We start from the raw sequence: 18516 nt of genomic DNA on the forward strand, positions 1-18516 counted from the left end.
ATTATTCCAAATGACTGTAAAAGGTTCCTTCAATACAGACCATTTTTTTTTCTGGATCAAGTTGAGAGAAATGAGACTATCAGCCTTAAAATATGTGTCTGCTGTTTTCTATACAGAATGCCAGACTATTGATGCTATAGATATTCTTCTAAATATCTGTAGATGTGAACATGTTTGCCAACTATCTAGGATTTTATTGGTCTGAACAGTAAAACTGAGGTCTTTCAAGTAACCTATTTCAGAGGAAGATAATAATAATAATGTTCTGAATCTTTCCTGTATCCTTTTTTAAAAGAGTGACTGGATTCCATTATGGGTTTAAGTTTGCTTATAATTGGTCTCATGTGATACATTCTTTAATCCCAGAGAATTGTTAAAAGTCAAAATAAGTATATTAAGCCTACCAGATGTTCAATATGCATCTTTCAGCTTTTTTTTTTTAAGACAGAAAAATCACACAGCTGAAATGAATTCGTTTGACACCAAATCTCCAAATTTGGTAGGTTTAGTACTTGAGATCTCTAAAGCTATGCTGGGAGCCACAGTGAAAGCACATACCCTGTTTTCCTGAAAATAAGACTCTGTCTTATATTTTTTTGAACCCCAAAATAAGCGCTTGACCTTATTTTCGGGGAGATCTTACTATTTGGGGGCACGTGGAGCAAGATGGGATCCTTTTGCCATCTTACCTAATTTCCAGCTCTGTCTTCCTAACCCTAACCAGAGGAAATGGTGGGGACCAGCTGTGGATGCATTTAAATATTTTCGGGGAGGGCTTATTTTGGAGGAGGGCTTATTTTCAGGGGAGGGCTTATTTTGGGGGAGGACTTATTTTGGGGGAAACATGGTAGCTAATAACCTCCAATTTGCTCCCTGAATACTATATTTGTTCATTAATATGTTTCCAGGTTGCCTTTACTTTGTATAATTCAAGGTACTACATACAATGCTCTCCTCCTATTTTCCACACAACAATCATCCTGTGAGGTTGACAGGACTGAGAGAGAATCTGTGATACAAAGTCACCAATATTCAAGACTCGGCAAGTAACATATCTCAGAGTCAATGCCTCATCTGTTCAATGTTTTATGCATCAGGCCTATTACGACCTGCCACAGGTCCATCCATCTCCACAGGCTGCATAAACAGAGGGATAGAATCAAGATTATGTGAAGTGTTAATACCACTGTATAATGCCCTGATAAGGCCACACGTGGAATACTGCATCCAGTTTTGGTTGCCACGGTGTAAAAAAGATGTTGAGATTCTAGAAAGAGTGCAAGAAGAGCAACAAAGTAGTTTAGGGGACTGGAGACTAAAACATATAAAGAACTGTTGCTGGAATTGGGTATGTCTAGTTTAATGAAAAGAAGGAAACGGAGTGAGATGAGAGCAGTGTTCCAATATCTAAAGGACTGCCACAAAGAAGAGGGAGTCAAGCTATTCTCCAAAGCACCTGAGGGTAGGACAAGAAGCAATGGGTGGAAACTAATCAAGGAGAGAAGCAATTTAGAACTAAGGAGAAATTTCCTGACAGTTCAAACAATTAATCAGTGGAACAACTTGCCTCCAGAAGTTGTAAATGCTCCAACACTGGATGTTTTTAAGAAGAGATTGGATAACCATTTGTCTGAAATGGTATAGGGTTTCCTGCCTAAGCAGGGGGTTGGACTAGAAGACCTCCAAGGTCCCTTCCAACTCTATTATTCTATTCTACTCTACTTACTTCAGGTGCTTGTCCTGGTCTTTCCAGGAGGCCACTATTGTTGAAATTAGCAATGAGCAAAATTATTTGTGTCACAACCTAGCACTGCCATTAGTCTCTGGATTCACCCTCCTAATATATTGTCGTAACAGCTTTAAACTACAGGAAAAGAAATACAGCACCAGATAAAAAGTATCATCTCAAATACCACAGCAATTTCCCAGATCTACATGTAGTCTTCAACTTACAACCACAATTGAGCCCCAAATTTATGTTGCTAAGTGAGATAGTTTTGCCTCATCTTATGACCTTTCTTGCCACATTTATTAAGCAAATTACTGCAGTTATTAAGTTAGTAACATGGTTGTTAAGTGAATCTGGCTTCCTCATTGACTTTGCTTGTCACAACGTCTCAAAAGGTGATCACGTAACCCCAAGATCCTGCAACCGTCATAAATATGAGTCAGTTGGCAACCGTCTCAATTTTGATCACATGATCTTGGAGATGCTGCAATGGTCATAAGTACAAGAAATGATCATGAGTCATTTTTTAAAGTGACGTAACTTCAAATGGTCACTAAATGAAATGTAAGTCGAGGACTGCCTGTAGTGTCTCATGCTCATGAACTTCTGGAAATTTACTAGCTTTGCCTTTTTTTTCATTGTAAAGAAAGTCTGGTTTCAAACCAGGGTTCTGGTGATCAAAACAATTTCTTGAAGTACTGATGTAAAAGAAAGCATAATTTTCAGAACAGCCTTCTTTGTTGAAATTATTAGCTCTGATTAAGATTAAGCATTTGCTTCTGAGAAATCTGTTCTGTTTGGATGCCTTGGGATGAGCAACCAATATAAGTGCCAAAGCTGAAATGTGGGATTCTAATTCTGGAAGCATAACAGCTGTTTTGGGGAAAGATAATTGATAGACGCGTAAGCTGATATCATGCACTTTTCATATGAGCACATGCAACTTTTACATTGCATATACAATCCTTAATGTGAGTCAATTGTTAGGGATATACATTTATGAATGTATATAGGAAAACATATCCTTCTCCTATATCCTATTATATTTCAACTGCTTGATGCATTTGTGTGAGAATGAAATATTTAATTCAAGCCTGTAAAAGTTTCCTCTAAAACTATTACCACAGGGGCTTTGAGTGTTCTCGATGTCAAAAACACAAACCATGGAGAACACAGCTTAAAGCCTGTAAGACATGTAGACTAAACTCAACTTCAAAAAAAACCCCAAGTGGTTGATTATAATACTGGAAACAACTTAATCATATTTAGACTAGACTCGTTGAAAACAAATTAGACACAAATTGAGTTAGGTCTATGATTTCAGTGAATTGACTCTGTAGACAATAGATAAAAATCCCTATAGATAGAAATCAGCCATGAATATTCTTTTTTGCTGTTTTTTGTACTTGACTATGATCTTAAGAAGAAACAAATTTTCAATCTAACATGAGGCTTAGAAGTTATTTTCTTCAAATTATATTTTGCAATCCAAAGGATCTGTCGGTTGCACCACATTCTTTCCAATCATATACCCTTTGATAGTTTGGGATTACAACTCCCGGAATTATCAGTGAGCACAGCCCTATGGGATACTGAGACCTCTCAGCTTCTTGTCTGCAGAATAGCGATGGGAATGTACAGGATATGATTACGCCCACCATCTTGAATTGATTCCTCCCCCTCTCCATGGAGCAGATCCATGGGGGGATCCATGGGGGGAGATCCATGGGGGCGGGAGGAATCAATTCAAGATAGTGGATGTAAGCAGGGGTGAAATTCAGCCAGTTCTATTCGGCTCAGGTGAACCGGTAGCAGTGGCTGCGGGAAGCTCTGCCCGCTTGCTCGGACATCATGACATCACTTTTTTGTGACGATTTTAAGCCTCTGCGCCAGGGGTGGGTTCCAAATTTTTTTACTACCGGTTCTGTGGGCGTGGCTTATTTTGTGGGTGTGGCTTGGAGGTCATGTGACTAGGTGGGCGTGGCTAGCTGGTCAGTCATTTCTGGAAGGTCCTCGCACTTACGACCAGTCCTCGCACTTACGACCCGACTCATTTGTTTGCTTTTAACACTGATCAGCTGTAGGACGGCCCTTTGAAGCCCCGCGGCAAGAGTTTAAACAGTTTTTTCCCTCTAGTCATCAGCTGGGACTCAGGAGGCAGCAATAGATTGGGGGTGGGACCAAATAAAAGGTAAGAATAATGTGGGTGGGGGGTGGGGGGGTGGGAGAGCGGGTGGGGGAGAACCGGTTCGATGATGTCATATCATCACCGCTACCGGCTCGGCCGAACCGGACCGAACCGGGAGGAACCCACCACTGCTCTGCGCACATTTGCGAACCGGTAGGGAAGGTAAGTAAATTTCAGCCCTGGATATAAGCATGTGATCATAACTGCTCTTTTTTACATGTGTCACCCATGGACATATGCAAAAGAGTGCTGGGACTTGTCTCTTCATGGTGAACATCATGACTTTTTTTCCCTGACAAAACAAAACAAGCAATCAAAGTTTGATTGTTGAGCCATTGAACAGAGGCACTAGTTCAAGGTTTCAGGCAAACAAGTTTTTTTAAAAAAAAATTAGGCAAATAAGATGTTATGATCAAAACCTCCACTTTTATTAGGTAATATGGCCAGAAACTGACTTTGGGGTATGGGAAAGAGAGAATGGTTGCAAATCGTTCTCTCCATGCCTAGGGGATCTCACCTCTTTCTGTAACTGCAAATCCCAGAATCCCAAGTGGAAAACTGCTATCCTTTCCCTCCATCATCTCTTGAGCATTAACTTGCGAAAAAGCAAATTGGGTGAAACAAATCAGGGGGTTCCCAAATTAGAATATTTCTATCTTTCTGGGAAATAAGGTTGAAACTACATGCGCTTCAAAGCAGTATGATTTCTCCTATGTTCTTTTGCCTTTGTGGATTTGTATGTGGCAAATGCCAACCATTAATTTGAAATGCTATCAAAGGAGTTGATTGGAGTGTAGAATGAAGTGATACTTAGGAAAAGACCACACAGTGTCAGAGGCAAAAAATTTTTTAAAAAAAATACATAAACCACCTCCTCTTCATAATCAGACGCCATCCTTTTGCTCAAGTGGAGTAATGTGATCTCATTGTCTAATGTGGGACAGATCCCTGGCAGTCTAGGGCCATAGGCTTTCAAACTTGCTTACACAATCTAACCCAAGCAGCAATAAGCAATGCCATATTTGAAGACTCAGCAGGAGAAAAGCTTCTAAAAGCTCTGATTGACCTCATCAGAGAACTGGTAAACAAAAACGAGCATATCCTGGCTGGCTTTCTACAGAACCATCTCTGAAAGTGGTTGGATTAACTATTGCAAGCAGCACAAGCTGAGAAAGAGAGAGAAGGGGAAATATAGATGATTATGAAGAAATTAAGGCATAGAAAACAAACTGAATTGATTTAGGCAAGGTTTAGTTTGATCCTTGGACAATGCAGCAAATGGGTGTGGAGAGAATATTTATTTCGAGGGATATTTAGTTATTTCGAGGAAGTCAAACTATATTTAACCTGACCTACAAAAGGAAGTTTGGACTCAATTAATACTTGGATGGGATACTTTACTATAGGATTTTAGGTTAGGCTGGGAAATTGGAGGGAAGGAAAATACCACAAAAGAAGGTAGTGGCACTTCAATACAATTAATAAAAATAGCAGCGTGTTTATGATCATCAGAATCATGTAAACTTCAAGAGTTTTCTTAAAGGAGGCTTTATTTTTCAGGCCACATATTAAGCATCCTAGCACTATGTCAGCCAGATTCTAAGCAAGGTTATAGGAATATAATTAGGCAAAAGTCCTTGTGTTGCCGAATTCTCCATTGGGTTGAGAAATTTTTCTTCCAGTGGTGGTGGTGGTGGAAGGATTTTTAATGCATGCAAAATATGCTGTCAACGCTGAAGCTGACTTGACGGAAGCCATTTTGGAGCTTCAGTGTTGCCACACTGGAACTGAGGGATAGGGAGTGAGGGAATAGAGATAGCTGGGGTTTTGTAGACAAAACAAAATACTTTCTCCTGGGAACCAAGGACATTCTCACACCTGATCAGAGAAAGGAGGAGTGATGTTACCAGGCAACTGGATAGCACCTTGATTGGACCATGTGACTGATTGTTTGGTGAAGGGGAAAAACATTTACTTTTAATTAGGTGAAAACCATTCAATATACTAGGTAGAGGTTTGCTTATGATGGTTGCTCTCTCATCTTCTCGACTGTTCATATCACATTATTTTTTTTCCTTCTATTGAAGCACTTTTCTTAGTTGTATTATATCCCTATATGTCAGATGGGGTGTCTCCCTATAAAGCCTAGTCAATGCATGTTATTGTCTTCTTGTGCGAATGTTTGGCTAAAACTGTCCATTTCAGGGGTGAAATCCAGCAGGTTCTGACAGGTTCTGGAGAACCGGTAGCGGAAATTTTGAGTAATTCGGAGAACCGGCAAATACCACCTCTGGCTGGCCCCAGAGTGGGGTGGGAATGGAGATTTTGCAATATCCTTCCCCCCAGGAGTCAGCAGGGAATGGGGATTTTGCAGTATCCTTCCCCTGCCACGCCCACCAAGCCACGCCCACAGAACCAGTAGTAAAAAAATTTGGATTTCACCTCTGATCCACTTGCCTTCTGAATGATATGGTTCCTCCACTGCCATACTTGCTCTTTATTGGGCTTTCCCAACCTGGGGTCTGTCCAATGTGACTGCTAAATATGACAGACGTTCAGAAGTTTTAGGTGAACTCATATTAGAAGGGGTGTGGTAAAGGCTGAAGAAGACTCTTTTTCTGAATATGATATAGCAATACTCTATATTGTGTGCTCTTTTGCTAGTAAGACCCCAAACCACCCACCATTAATATTTCTTCCCTTCATTCCATTTTAGGTTGTATAAGATGTGATTGTGTTTGTGCGCCTATGGGACTTTAAAGCAGGCATTCTCAGCCCTAGAGTGGGAAATAGAAAAACAATTGTCTACCAGCCTGCCGTAGATCATCAAGGAGGTTTATAGTCCATAAGCTTTAAAGGAGAGACCTCCAACCTGCAGTGGATTGATTTGTGCTGATAATAATAGTAAAAAATAATTGTAAAACTTGGAAAATAATTTTTATCACTGTGCTATCTGATCTAAATGGGGGATGTGGGGGCTCAGTGGCTAAGACGCTGAGCTTGTCAATCAGAAAGGTTGGCAGTTTGGTGGTTCGAATCCCTAGTGCCGTGTAATGAAGTGAGCTCCTGATACTTGCCCCACTTCTGCCAACCTAGCAACTTGAAAGCACGTAAAAAATGCAAGTAGAAAAATAGGGACCACTTCGGTGGGAAGGTAACAGCACTCCGTATGCCTTCGGTGTTTAGTCATGCTGGCCACATGACCACAGAATCGTCATCAGACTCTTCGGCTTAGAAACGGAGATGAGCAACGCCCCCTAGAGTGGGGAACGACTAGCACATATGTGCGAGGGGAATCTTTACCTTACCTTTTATCTGATTTAATTAACTTAGAAGCAACCACTATAACCTGACAACTCATCCCTCTGCAAATAACATCTGGCCATCAACATGAGGTTCTGCAGCTGACAATCCATAAAAACAATTTTTTTTCCACCATTAATTTGTGTTCATTGCTCAGGTGTTTTGCATTGAGTATTAGTGCCCTCTTCTGGGCACAGCCCAAAATGCCTATGAATCTTGGGGCTTTTTAAAACTGAATCGTAATATATTCGGCATTTGTTGTATCCTTGTTCTGTCCCAGCTTCAGAGAAAGAATATGTGAAGATGGGCGCACCGAGAAGGAGAAGCTGCATCATGATTATGAGAAAATCACATGCTCATGAGTGGTTATGGAAAGTATGTGCGGGTGGGGAGAGAAAATAGCTTCTGTTTCAGAGGGGAAATTATTGCTGTTTTATGTAACTCTTATAAACATTTTGCTTCTCAAACAGATGGTTTATTGGAATTTTGAGCAGAAGAAGGTGGAACGAAGAAGATGTTCAATTCCACATCCCAGCAAAAGAGCCTTAATAAACCTTGCCAGCCTGCTCCTTAGACTTCTACACAATTCTCTTTTTGATCTCTGCTCTTCCATCACTTATAGGAAAAGCAGGTGCTTTGCTGCAATTTCATGTAGGTTTTGCTTTAAAACATCTATTACCTTCTTGTTCAGGAATGCGATTTTTTAAAAAGTGGTTATTTATTACCCAGCTGCACAATTTTGTAGCTGCAGAAGAGGAAAATGGTTATTCTCCCTCTCCACCATGAATTTCTTGACAGAATAAAATAAGTATTTTTATTAGGCAAATTCTTGGTTCCTGGATGAATGGTGTTTATTTTCTCTGCAGTTTTTTAGTATTTTAATTATGTTTGAATGCATATATTTTTGCACCCTAAGCATAATTTTTGATGGAATGACCAGGTTTCTAATGTATCGTTTCCTGTGGTAGCTTATATTTCCGGCTACAGAATTGCTGCAGAAGAATGGAGCAATGGTTTAGTTCTGCATACATTTCACACAGTCAAATGTGCCAGGGGTGGGTTCTTAAATTTTTTACTACTGGTTCTGTGGGCGTGGCTTATTTTGTGGGCATGGCTTAGGGGGGGTAATGTGACTGGGTTGGCATGGCCAACTTTTTTTTTTTACTTTTACAACCTTAACAGGTTGCAGAAAAAAATGCTTTTAAAAGCCTTTAATGATCAGGCAACTCAGCTGGGATTGCCAGAGGCTTTTAAAGGCATTTTTTTTCCTACAACCTCTTTGGCTGAAGAGGTTGTAGAAAAAATGCTTTTAAAAGCCTCTGATGATCCCAGCTGAGCCACGTGATCATCAGAGGATTTTTTTTTAACTTTTAAAAGCATTTTTTCAGCTGAAGAGGTTGTAGAAAAAATGCTTTTAAATTTTTTTTTAAAAAAAGCCTCTGATGAGGTGGGCAGGGTAAGCGAGCGGCGACTGGGTCAGGGACCGGTTCGGGAGCATGGCCAGCCAATGTTATTACCGGTTCTCTGAACTACTACAAATTTTTACTACCGGTTCTTGTGAACCGGTACAAACCGGGAGCAACCCACCACTGAAATGTGCCCTAATTGTCATGTTCAATCAGTTGCATTGTGCACTGAAACAAGCTTTGGCCACTCTGCCAACTCCAGTAAAAATCTACTTTATGATTGTTCAGCAGTGAAACTCACTGCCACGTATATCAATTACAGGTTGTTTTTCTTAATCAGTTCATTTGTAACATTAGAAATGTTCCTGGCGACCAATCCAGTGGTGTTGGAGGTTGAAGGGTGTAACTGCTATTTCCTTGGAAGCATTATTTCAAATGTAACCAAGGTGACTGAATGTCTTCACCTCAAGCTAAATATAATACACACGGACCATGTAACTTTTTGCTCTCACAAAAATTTAAATACATGAAATAATCCCAGCCGTGTACTTTGTTTGAATTTTGTGGCCAAGGCACTTTAACAAAACACTGCAGTTTCTGGAAAATTCTCCTCAGGCCATAAACAAAGCAAACTCTATTGTCTTCTCCATTGATTTGGCTGTTCTAGCATGGTATAAAATGTCCTTGCAATGGAACTGATCTGGGCAGAGATTTCTTCAATCAAATTGCAGGACAAGCCAGTGTTTATTACCTCTCTCATATTCTTGTTCCAAAAGAGGGTTTCCTACCCTGGAAACCCAACTGACTAAAGGAGGGCTTCAAAGTGTCCTCCCAGGTTTCATGGTCAGCAAGTAATCATCATCATAGGAGTTATTATGTATCCATAAAGCTCCTTTCTAAGTGAATGAGTTAGGAGAAACGATTACATTGTAGTAAGTTGTCTATTGTCTTCAAACAATAGCTGCATGGTCATCTGCTAGAGATGTTCTGGTGGACCCTTAAGGTTCTTCCAAGTCAATGATTCTATAATTCAGCCTTAGAACAGAGATGCACAGATTGAGGAATCAGGTGCACAGGTGACTCCTGAAAGTCTTTTAAGAGGTCACCACTACACTTATCAACGTTGTCATCAAATCATCTCAATGTGAGAGCAGTTATACTCTCAAAGAGTCATAATTTTAATCACTGCAATGAATCTGGGTTAATTTTAATTAAGTGAAATGACATCTATCAACCCTGAAGTGATCATGGCTGAGACCATCTTGAAGGCTTCAGGGCTGCCACACAACAGAAGGAGGGGGGGAAATAGTTAGATGGGGTTTGTTGCCAAAACTTTCCTGTGGGAACCCAAGGACATTTCCCACAGGTGGCTGGCCAGAGGAGGGGTGAAGTAACCAAGCAATTGGCCAGCTCCTGGATTGGACATGCGATCAGTGACTTGGGGGAAAGGGGAAACATTTACTTTTAAGTAGGTGAAAGCCGCAGGAACTTTGAGAGTCAGCTTTCACCAGTTGTGCCAATATGATCTACCCAATAAAACTTTGAGGAACCTGCCTGCCTCGGAGTTCTGATTTCTATGGGTACATTATTGGAATGCTGACAACATTGTTTTCCTGGTCCTTGCTTATCAATCAAAGGTCAGGTATAGATCTGAAGAAAATGGTCTGGCTGTCCCTTGAAGCTTGCTCCTCTAAATGAACATTGTCAACTTGCCTGCTGCTGTTCCTGGATGGCTGCATTGGCGCATGACCCTGGTCTGCCTAATGGTTTTTGGCATCTCTGGGCCCAGTTCGCTATACTGCCTCTTGACCCTTGCCTACCTGCTGTTGGCAGTGCACCATTCCCAGGATTATTGGATCTCTGTTGCTCTGCAACTTGACCTCTCCTTTGAATCAGACAAGAGCTGCTGACAAGATGGGGTGAGACAGGCAAAAGCCTGTTTACCTCCTGCAAAATCTTGAACACCTGGCTCTTTCCTCCAGAGTTCAGCCAGGATTTTTATCTGATTTATCTGCCTCCACCCACAGTTTGCCACTCAGGTTGGGAGATGGATGGCCTTATAAATTGATTTGAAAAATAAGTGGCCCAATTGTGATATTGATAACTGAGAAACCCAACTTTTTTTCTCCTTGTGTACCTGGCAGACTTTGTAGCACAGGGCCATAGTACTGCTTATGCCATCTGTCTGGTAAACTCTCAAGATTCGTTTTTCTTGACATGTACATGTATCCATCCGAACTAGACTGTGTCGTTTCTCTGTGTCATATAATACCGGTATATGTGGATATATGCATAATTTTATATTTATTTATTCATTCATTCATTTGTTTGTCTGCTTGTTTATTCTGTCATCGTTATGTGGTATATGTTGGAGGTGGTGACCCTTTGAGAGCTGTATGCAACAAATTTCATTTTAACATATGCTGATTAATGTACATCCAAAGTGACAATAGTTATTCTATTCTATTCTATTCTATTCTATTCTATTCTATTCTATTCTATTCTATTCTATTCTATTCTATTCTATTCCTCATTTTGACAGAAGCAGCCAGATTCTATAGACCCTGAGGCTGCTGCTGGCCAATTCATAGGCAGACCTTCTGGATCCTAGAGCCTGACCTGGACTGCAGCCTCAGAAAGAAGCCCAAATAAGATGTCCTGAGTTTTAGGCTTATGCAAAACTTTTGAAAGAGTTCCTTCATCAAATGTGCCGGTCTAAAGGAAAGTTCATTTCCTCTTTGTTAAAGTGTCCGTGCCCTCCGAAAGGTTCACACAGCTGCTCCCAAGCTGTCCCTCACTGTTTGCACATATGTGTGTGTGTGTACCAAGCCACTTCGCTCTGCTGATGATCCCAGCAGAAGCATAGTCTCTGCATGCAAATGCCTACCTCCAGCTACTGGGTAAAGCTTTCAAAGCAGGCACAAAGAGCCTTGCAAAGAATTCAGATGGTTCTCCTCACTTGGAGGAGAGGTGACTAACATGTTTTGTAATGCTCTTCTATCTAAATGCTTTTACTGACCTAATGTGTACAGATCAGTGGTGAAATTCGTTTTTTTTTAACTACTGGTTCTGTGGGCGTGGTTTGGTTTGGTTTGGTGGGCGTGGCTTGATGGGCATGGCAGGGGAAGGATACTGCAAAATCTCCATTCCCACCCCACTCCAGGGGAAGGATACTGCAAAATCTCCATTCCCACCCCACTCCTGGGCGAAGGATACTGCAAAATCTCCATTCTCACCCCACTCCTGGGGAAGGGATACTGCAAAATATCCATTCCCATCCCACCCGAGGGGAAGGATACTGCAAAATATCCATTCCCACCCCACTCCAGGGGAAGGATACTGCAAAATATCCATTCCCACCCCACTCCTGGGCGAAGGATATTGCAAAATCTCCATTTCCACCCCACTCCAGGGGAAGAATACTGCAAAATCTCCATTTCCACCCCACTCCTGGGGGAAGGATATTGCAAAATCTCCATTCCCACCCCACTCTGGGACTAGCCAGAGGTGGTATTTGCCAGTTCTCTGAACTTCTCAAAATTTCCGCTACCGGTTCTTCAGAACCTGCTGGATTTCACCCCGGTACAGATTATTAGAGACAACTGAATGGGTCTGATATAAAAATCTGCTAACGATTAGTGCACATTGCACTAATCAGAAGAAGAGGTGACAAAGGCATGAATGCCTGTGATTAGGACCTCTCAACCGAGACTTGAGAACAAATTGTGCATAATTTGAGTTTCACAAGGCCATCCAAAACCCAGATGGCATCTGCTCTTCAAGGAAGAGCCGTGAGTCCAGGAAACCCTTGAACTGTGCAAACTTTTATTTGCAGAATACCACAGCGCTTAGCCATCATTTATTTTTCCAGACAATCACTTTCCCTAGACAGAGTCCTTTTTGGACAGCACGTTGAAGTCTCGTCATATGGACTTCTAAAATTTGCACAGATGTTAATAATGTAAAACTGATCAGGCCATAACTCTCCCCTTCTGTCCTGAAGGTTTTCAAAATAGCAACTGGGCTGTAACTAAAGACATACTCTGTCTGAAAAGCTAAGGGAGAAACCATCTCCTGTTTTCTCCTTTGGTTTTTTTTTTTTTTTTTTTGGTTTTTTGCAAGTCTCCAGAAATAGCAGATGAGTTCAAAATCCTTTTGAAAAGCTCAATGCCATCAATAAATTATTCTTAAATGTTTTCTACATTTTTTTTTTCATTCATGGCAATTTACCGTACCAACCTTCAGATTAGACTCTTGGGACAATGCAGAGTTCTAACCGGGAATGGCTGATTCAGTCTCTACCAACAGTCTCTATCTCTGTTTCCCATGTCTTCAATCATCGTTCAACCCCATCCACTTTCTCCATCTGCGACATTCCTTTAAAAAAAAACAAAACACTTTTGTGTATTTGTTCTGTATATGTACATTTTTAGCAGCCTTCCCTTTTTACATATTGCGTAGTTTTGCTTAATTGTTGTACATTGCTCACAGAGTCACAGATGGGCAGTTGTGAAACAAATAAAATTAAATTTTTCTAATACATATAAAAAAGGAGGATTGTGGCAGGTGCAATTTTTTCATACTGGAATTAAGAAAAACCATGTCTGTTAGAATTCCCAGTTGTTCATCACTCCTATTTTCTAATATTCTAAAAAGCACTGATATTTTAGAGCAGTGGTCCCCAAACCTTTTGGCTCTGTGGACCGGCAGCAGCGGCAGTGGCAGCAGAGGGGAAGGGATGGTTTCGCGTGCACAACTTAACTCCCACGCATGTGCAAAAGAAGCTTCGCGCACTTGCCCACTACTTGTGCGGTCTGGTTCCCAACAGGCCAGGGGAATTGGCGACACCTGTTTTAGAGAATTTACAATTTCCATTAATAATCCTTCTTTGAATTCTCAGTAGTTGATATCCTAGTACTGTAGAAAAGTGCATCTGAATGTTGTTAGCTGCAAATTCATGTCCAACCCATCGCGACCCCATGGACAATGTTCCTTCAGGCCTTCCTGTCCTCTACCATCCTCTGGAGTCCGTTTAAACTCATGCCGACTGCTTCAGTGACTCCATCCAGCCACCTTGTTCTCTGTTGTCCCCTTCTTCGTTTGCCCTCAATCTTTTGCATCTGAATATATATCCCATCCCATCTTTGTATTATACTAAATCCAGAAGGCCTGTGATTTCCTTACTTAGCTCTCCAAAATAAACTCATTTTGTTTACATATTCAATGCATGTCTTATTTTCTTCAGATAAATAATGAGTAAGGGAGCCAACGATAATAGCTTTAAAATAAAATACAACATTATCCTGAAAGAATCGAAGCAGATCCATTTTAAAGAGGAGACAAAATGCCTCAGGAAAAAAGGAAATAAAAGGCCCCTCCTAGTTGCAATGGATTTGAGTAGACAAGTCAGTTTAAAAGCCCAGATAATGAGAAATGTCTTTATCTGTTGGCAGCAGGGTTAGTGTGAGTCTGTCTTATTTATTTATAAAGAGTTGCAGAATGAGACAGAAGGCTCTCCTGAGATTCCTGCCATCTGGCAGGCTCAAAGATGAATGAGTCTAAAGCTATGGGGCTTGTTGCTTTCAGCTAGAGATTTGTTCTTCTGCCTGTCACAAAAAGCTAAGCTAGCATTTCTGTTCACATCACAAGCACCGTACAGTACTTTATGTACTCTCTGGGTGAGGATCTGGCTTGCTGAAGAGACATTATATGAATGATTCCTGCAAGCATTTTCTTGTGATAAAATAAATGTTTCCTTAGCAAGAAAGCTAGCAAGGCCTGATGGCTGTGAAATTAACTCATGCATGCCCATCAGTGGTGGGTTTCAAATTTTTTTACTACCAGTTCTGTGGGCGTGGCTTGGTGGGCGTGACTTGGTGGGTGTGGCAGGGGAAGGATATCATTCCCTCCCCAATCCAGGGGAAGGATACTGCAAAATCCCCATTTCCTCCTGATCAGCTGGGACTTGGGAGGCAGAGAATAGATGGGGGCGGAGCCAGTCAGAATTTTTACTACCGGTTCTCCGACCTAAAAATTTCCGCTACCAGTTCTCCAGAACTGGTCAGAACCTGCTGAAACCCACCTTTGATGCCTATGCATGCATACAAAACCTCCCTAGTCATTAATGTGTTAAGCATATTGGCAACTTTGTGCTCCAGATTCTTGATATGGTATGTAAAAAAAGCTGACCAACAAGGTAGTTTAAGTACAAGTGTCAAACTAGGATTTTTTTCCCTCTATTCTGCAAACACTTTTAAAAAGCTTAAATTAAAGGCTGTCTCAGCTTTAGGCACCAAAACAGTGATGGAGGATGCTCTGATCAATCATGTACTTCCTGAAAGCACAACTTGGCAATATTAATATGCGACACCCCCTCTCCCCAAATTGGCTTGTGCTCCGAATGGGGATATACTGTAGACAGATTGTACTGTCTTCTCTGCAACCAGGAATTGATGAAACAGACTATTTTTAACTAATATTGTATTTTTACATATGTTTCTCATGAATGAAGTCACCACATGCAATTAATAGGCTACTTTTTTTCTGCAAATCTGCAAGAAAAGCACATGAAAGTTGATGTTTGGGTCCAGGTGTAGATAAAACCTATTTCCCGTAGAACTTATTCCCCATCTACAATCTGCATTTTTGCTTTGAATCGCAGCAGGTGGCAGTCCTTGGCCAGGTTATCTGGCCTTGGAAGTTAAGCAGATTTTGGCTAGAGAGAACTTCTATAAGAAACATCCAGGTAATTCCAGGGCAAAGAAGGCTGCTGGCAAACCATTACTTATACATATGTAGCATTTTAAAAGGAGCTAAAATTGTGCTAAGGCAGAATGGGAAATTGGAGCCAGCTTCTACTAATATATATTATTTCTAAAGATTTATTACCTCTTTCTGACAAAATTATTGCCAAATAAACATACATAGTATCAGGGCAGCAGGAAAAACAAAACCAAACTTCATTTATTTCCATGGAAATATTCTGGGGACTTAAAACTGATATCCAAAGTCCTCCTTCCATCCAATTTATAGTATTTTGGCTTTCAGAAAACAACACAGAGACGTTGGCAGTGGCCTGCTAAAGTTTTGGTTTAGGTTTGTCTTCCTTTGCTAGAGGGAGCAAAATGCTCCGTTTCTAGAACACTGAAGAGTTGTAGAAGATTTAACTGCGTATAAAATCATTGAATGTAGGAAGAATAAAAGAAAATTCTCAGAGATTCAAATGAGAGACAAATGCCAATGTTCCTATTAAAATTTCCAGAGTGGATTAAATAGAACTCTGGAGCTGAATGGTCTGCCTAACAAAACATATGAAAAAATAATTGCTTCGAATGATTTCTTCTTATTGTATTACTAGGCATATACAGTTGTGATATTACTAAAATTCCATCTTGCCCCTTTTTAACAGATGATTCTGATGAAAGAAATTTCTCAAGATGTAACACTTTTTGCGATGGAGAACTGTTTCCAGAACTAACAATTACGCTTCCAAATGATAAATGTCCCAGATTGACCTTTCAGAATAAGCATCGGAGCAACCATGTGCTTCACACAACTTTTCCAATTATTAATATAAGTCCCTGTTGCCTCATTGCACAGCCAAAAAAGAGCAAGGAGTTAAAAAACAAGAGAGGGCCTGTCTTTGTTTCAGAAGCCAGGAATTACTTCACGTTCTTGGGAGGAACTCATAGCCAGATGCACAGAAGAGTAGATCCATGTGTAAAAACAAGCGTGTGCACACACATCCACATTCCAAATAAAGGGATGTACATCCAGCTAGAATACCCAGTCAATCCAAGGGTTCCAGAAGGGCCTCAGCAGCCAAGCAAGCTACCATACCTCTCTAATAAAAACTCCACATGGATAACAATTCTAGTCAAAGTAATGCATTCATGGATCTCCTTAAAAAAAGTTACATCCTAAGAAAAACATAATCACCATTGAACTAAATATGGCAATTTTAGTAACCTTCTCCATAGTCATCTTGGCTCAGGATTGTGGGAGCAGAAGTCCAACCCAGATGGTGAGAACTTGGTAGGGAATGGTTGAATGCGAGGGAATTCACTGCAGAAAGAGTGGAAGAGTTAGCGGTAAAAAGAAAAAGGTTCTTAGCCACCAAAGAAATGATGGCTGGACATCATCAAAGCCATCACCAGCCAGAGCATAGAACTCAAAGAAGTAGTCCAATAATGGAAGATATGGGGAGACCTGGCCGATAGAATCACCAAGAGTTAGACATGAATGGATAGCATTTATTATTTATTTATTTATTTATTGGTTCGATTTATATGCCGCCCTTCTCCGGAGACTCAGGGCTGCTTACAATGCGTTAAGCAATAGCCTTCATACTTTTGTATATACCTACTTAGTAGGGCTTTCACACACACCCCCGGAGCGATGTTCTTTTTTATACAAAGTCAGCTTATTGCCCCCACAAACCGGGTCCTCATTTTACCTACCTCGAAAGGATGGAAGGCTGAGTCAACCTTGAGCCTGGTGAGATTTGAACTTGCAGTAATTGCAGGCAGCTGGTGCTATTTAACAGCACTTTAGTCTGCTGCGCCACCAAGGTTCTTCTTGGTCATCATCATCATCCTCATTCTCAGACTGATGGTTTAGTTTTCTTTTGCTCTAATATGAAGCCCCTGAGGTACAAAGGGCCTTTTTTTCTCAGTACTTCCATCCATTCTATTGGGGATTTATTTCCTTTAGGACAGCTACAGCAGGCCCTGGCTATTCCCATTTGATTTTCACAGGGAGCCTCTGACATTGTGTCTATTGCTGGGGTAGGACTTTGAAGTGCTAATAGTTGTGCTAACCAGCATAAGTAATATAGCATATCCCTATGTTTCAGGATATGGACGAAAGGGAATGGAGATTTTACAGTATCCTTCCACTGCCACGCTCACCAAGCCACGCCCACCAAGCCATGCTACGCCACATCCACCAAGCCACACCCACCAAGCCACACCCACAGAACCACTAGTAAAAAATTTTGAAACCCACCACTGACAAGTCGGAGAGAGGGAGGGCGAGATAAACTAAGTGAGATAAGAGATTCTAAAAATCAAAATATTTCAATAAAAACTGTTTTGGACAAAGGTTCTGCTGCAGCATTCCTAAGAAAACTCAATTGTGCTCAACCCAATAGGTTATTAGGATCTTCCCTGAGCAGCATATTGTTCCAAAATTAATGCACAACTTACTTTGTAATGTTCTTCTCCTCAGCTTCCTACCAGACTTGTTCCTGGCCCTCAGTATAATGAAACTGTAGTCAAACCAAACACGTATTTGTGTGGGGGAGATGAGTCCCTCAATACATATCCTTCATAGGTCAGATGACACATCGGTTTATACAGCAGAGGAAACTGGGAAAAAAAAACCCGTACGCATCATTCATCTCTGAGGACCAGGTTACATTTCACATTAATTATATCGTCCCATTTAAGTAAGAAACTTATTTCCTCTCTCTCTTTTCTCTCAGTTGATGGCTACATGCATGTATTATAAGGGAGATTTCTACTGATAGGTTCATATAATAACTATTCTTGATATGTGGAAAGAACTTCATGCTCTTGCACATGTGTGCAAGACATTAACAAACATACACAATGTAACAAAATGAACTTCACCACCGTCTTTGAAAACAGTGTCAATCACCTTTCTTTTGGAACTGCTAAATGCCATGCGGTTTATATTAAATCCATTCTCAGTCCCAGAACAATTTCTGCATGAGCAGCCATGTAGAAATAAATAGGTAATCTGCTCTGCAATATAATTGTTTCATTGTAATTGCTACATGGACTATCTTTTTGAAGAAATGATAATATGAACTATGTCGTTTGTTTGTTTGTTTGTTTGTGTCTTCTAGTCACAAACAAACCCTTTGG

At 40.7% G+C, this 18516-nt stretch overlaps 1 long non-coding RNA gene across 3 annotated transcripts in view; it reads right to left on the reverse strand.

Moving 5' to 3' along the window:
- The window catches only part of LOC148116848 (uncharacterized), a 36169-nt gene extending 18228 nt beyond the window's left edge, over positions 1-17941 (reverse strand). For 2 of the 3 annotated variants that reach the window (XR_015731436.1, XR_015731437.1), the window contains exons 1-3: positions 17833-17934; positions 13314-13474; positions 12866-13003 (exon numbers count right to left, since the gene is read on the reverse strand). This is a non-coding gene — a long non-coding RNA (uncharacterized LOC148116848). Of the gene's footprint in view, positions 1-12865; positions 13004-13313; positions 13475-17832 lie in introns of all 3 variants that reach the window. The other variant, XR_015731438.1, reaches the window with a different exon arrangement.
- Positions 17942-18516: the final 575 nt, after the last annotated feature.

Source organism: Pantherophis guttatus, chromosome 1 (assembly GCF_059756535.1).
Source record: "Pantherophis guttatus breed Tessera chromosome 1, ASM5975653v1, whole genome shotgun sequence".
Taxonomy (NCBI): Eukaryota; Metazoa; Chordata; class Lepidosauria; order Squamata; family Colubridae; genus Pantherophis; species Pantherophis guttatus.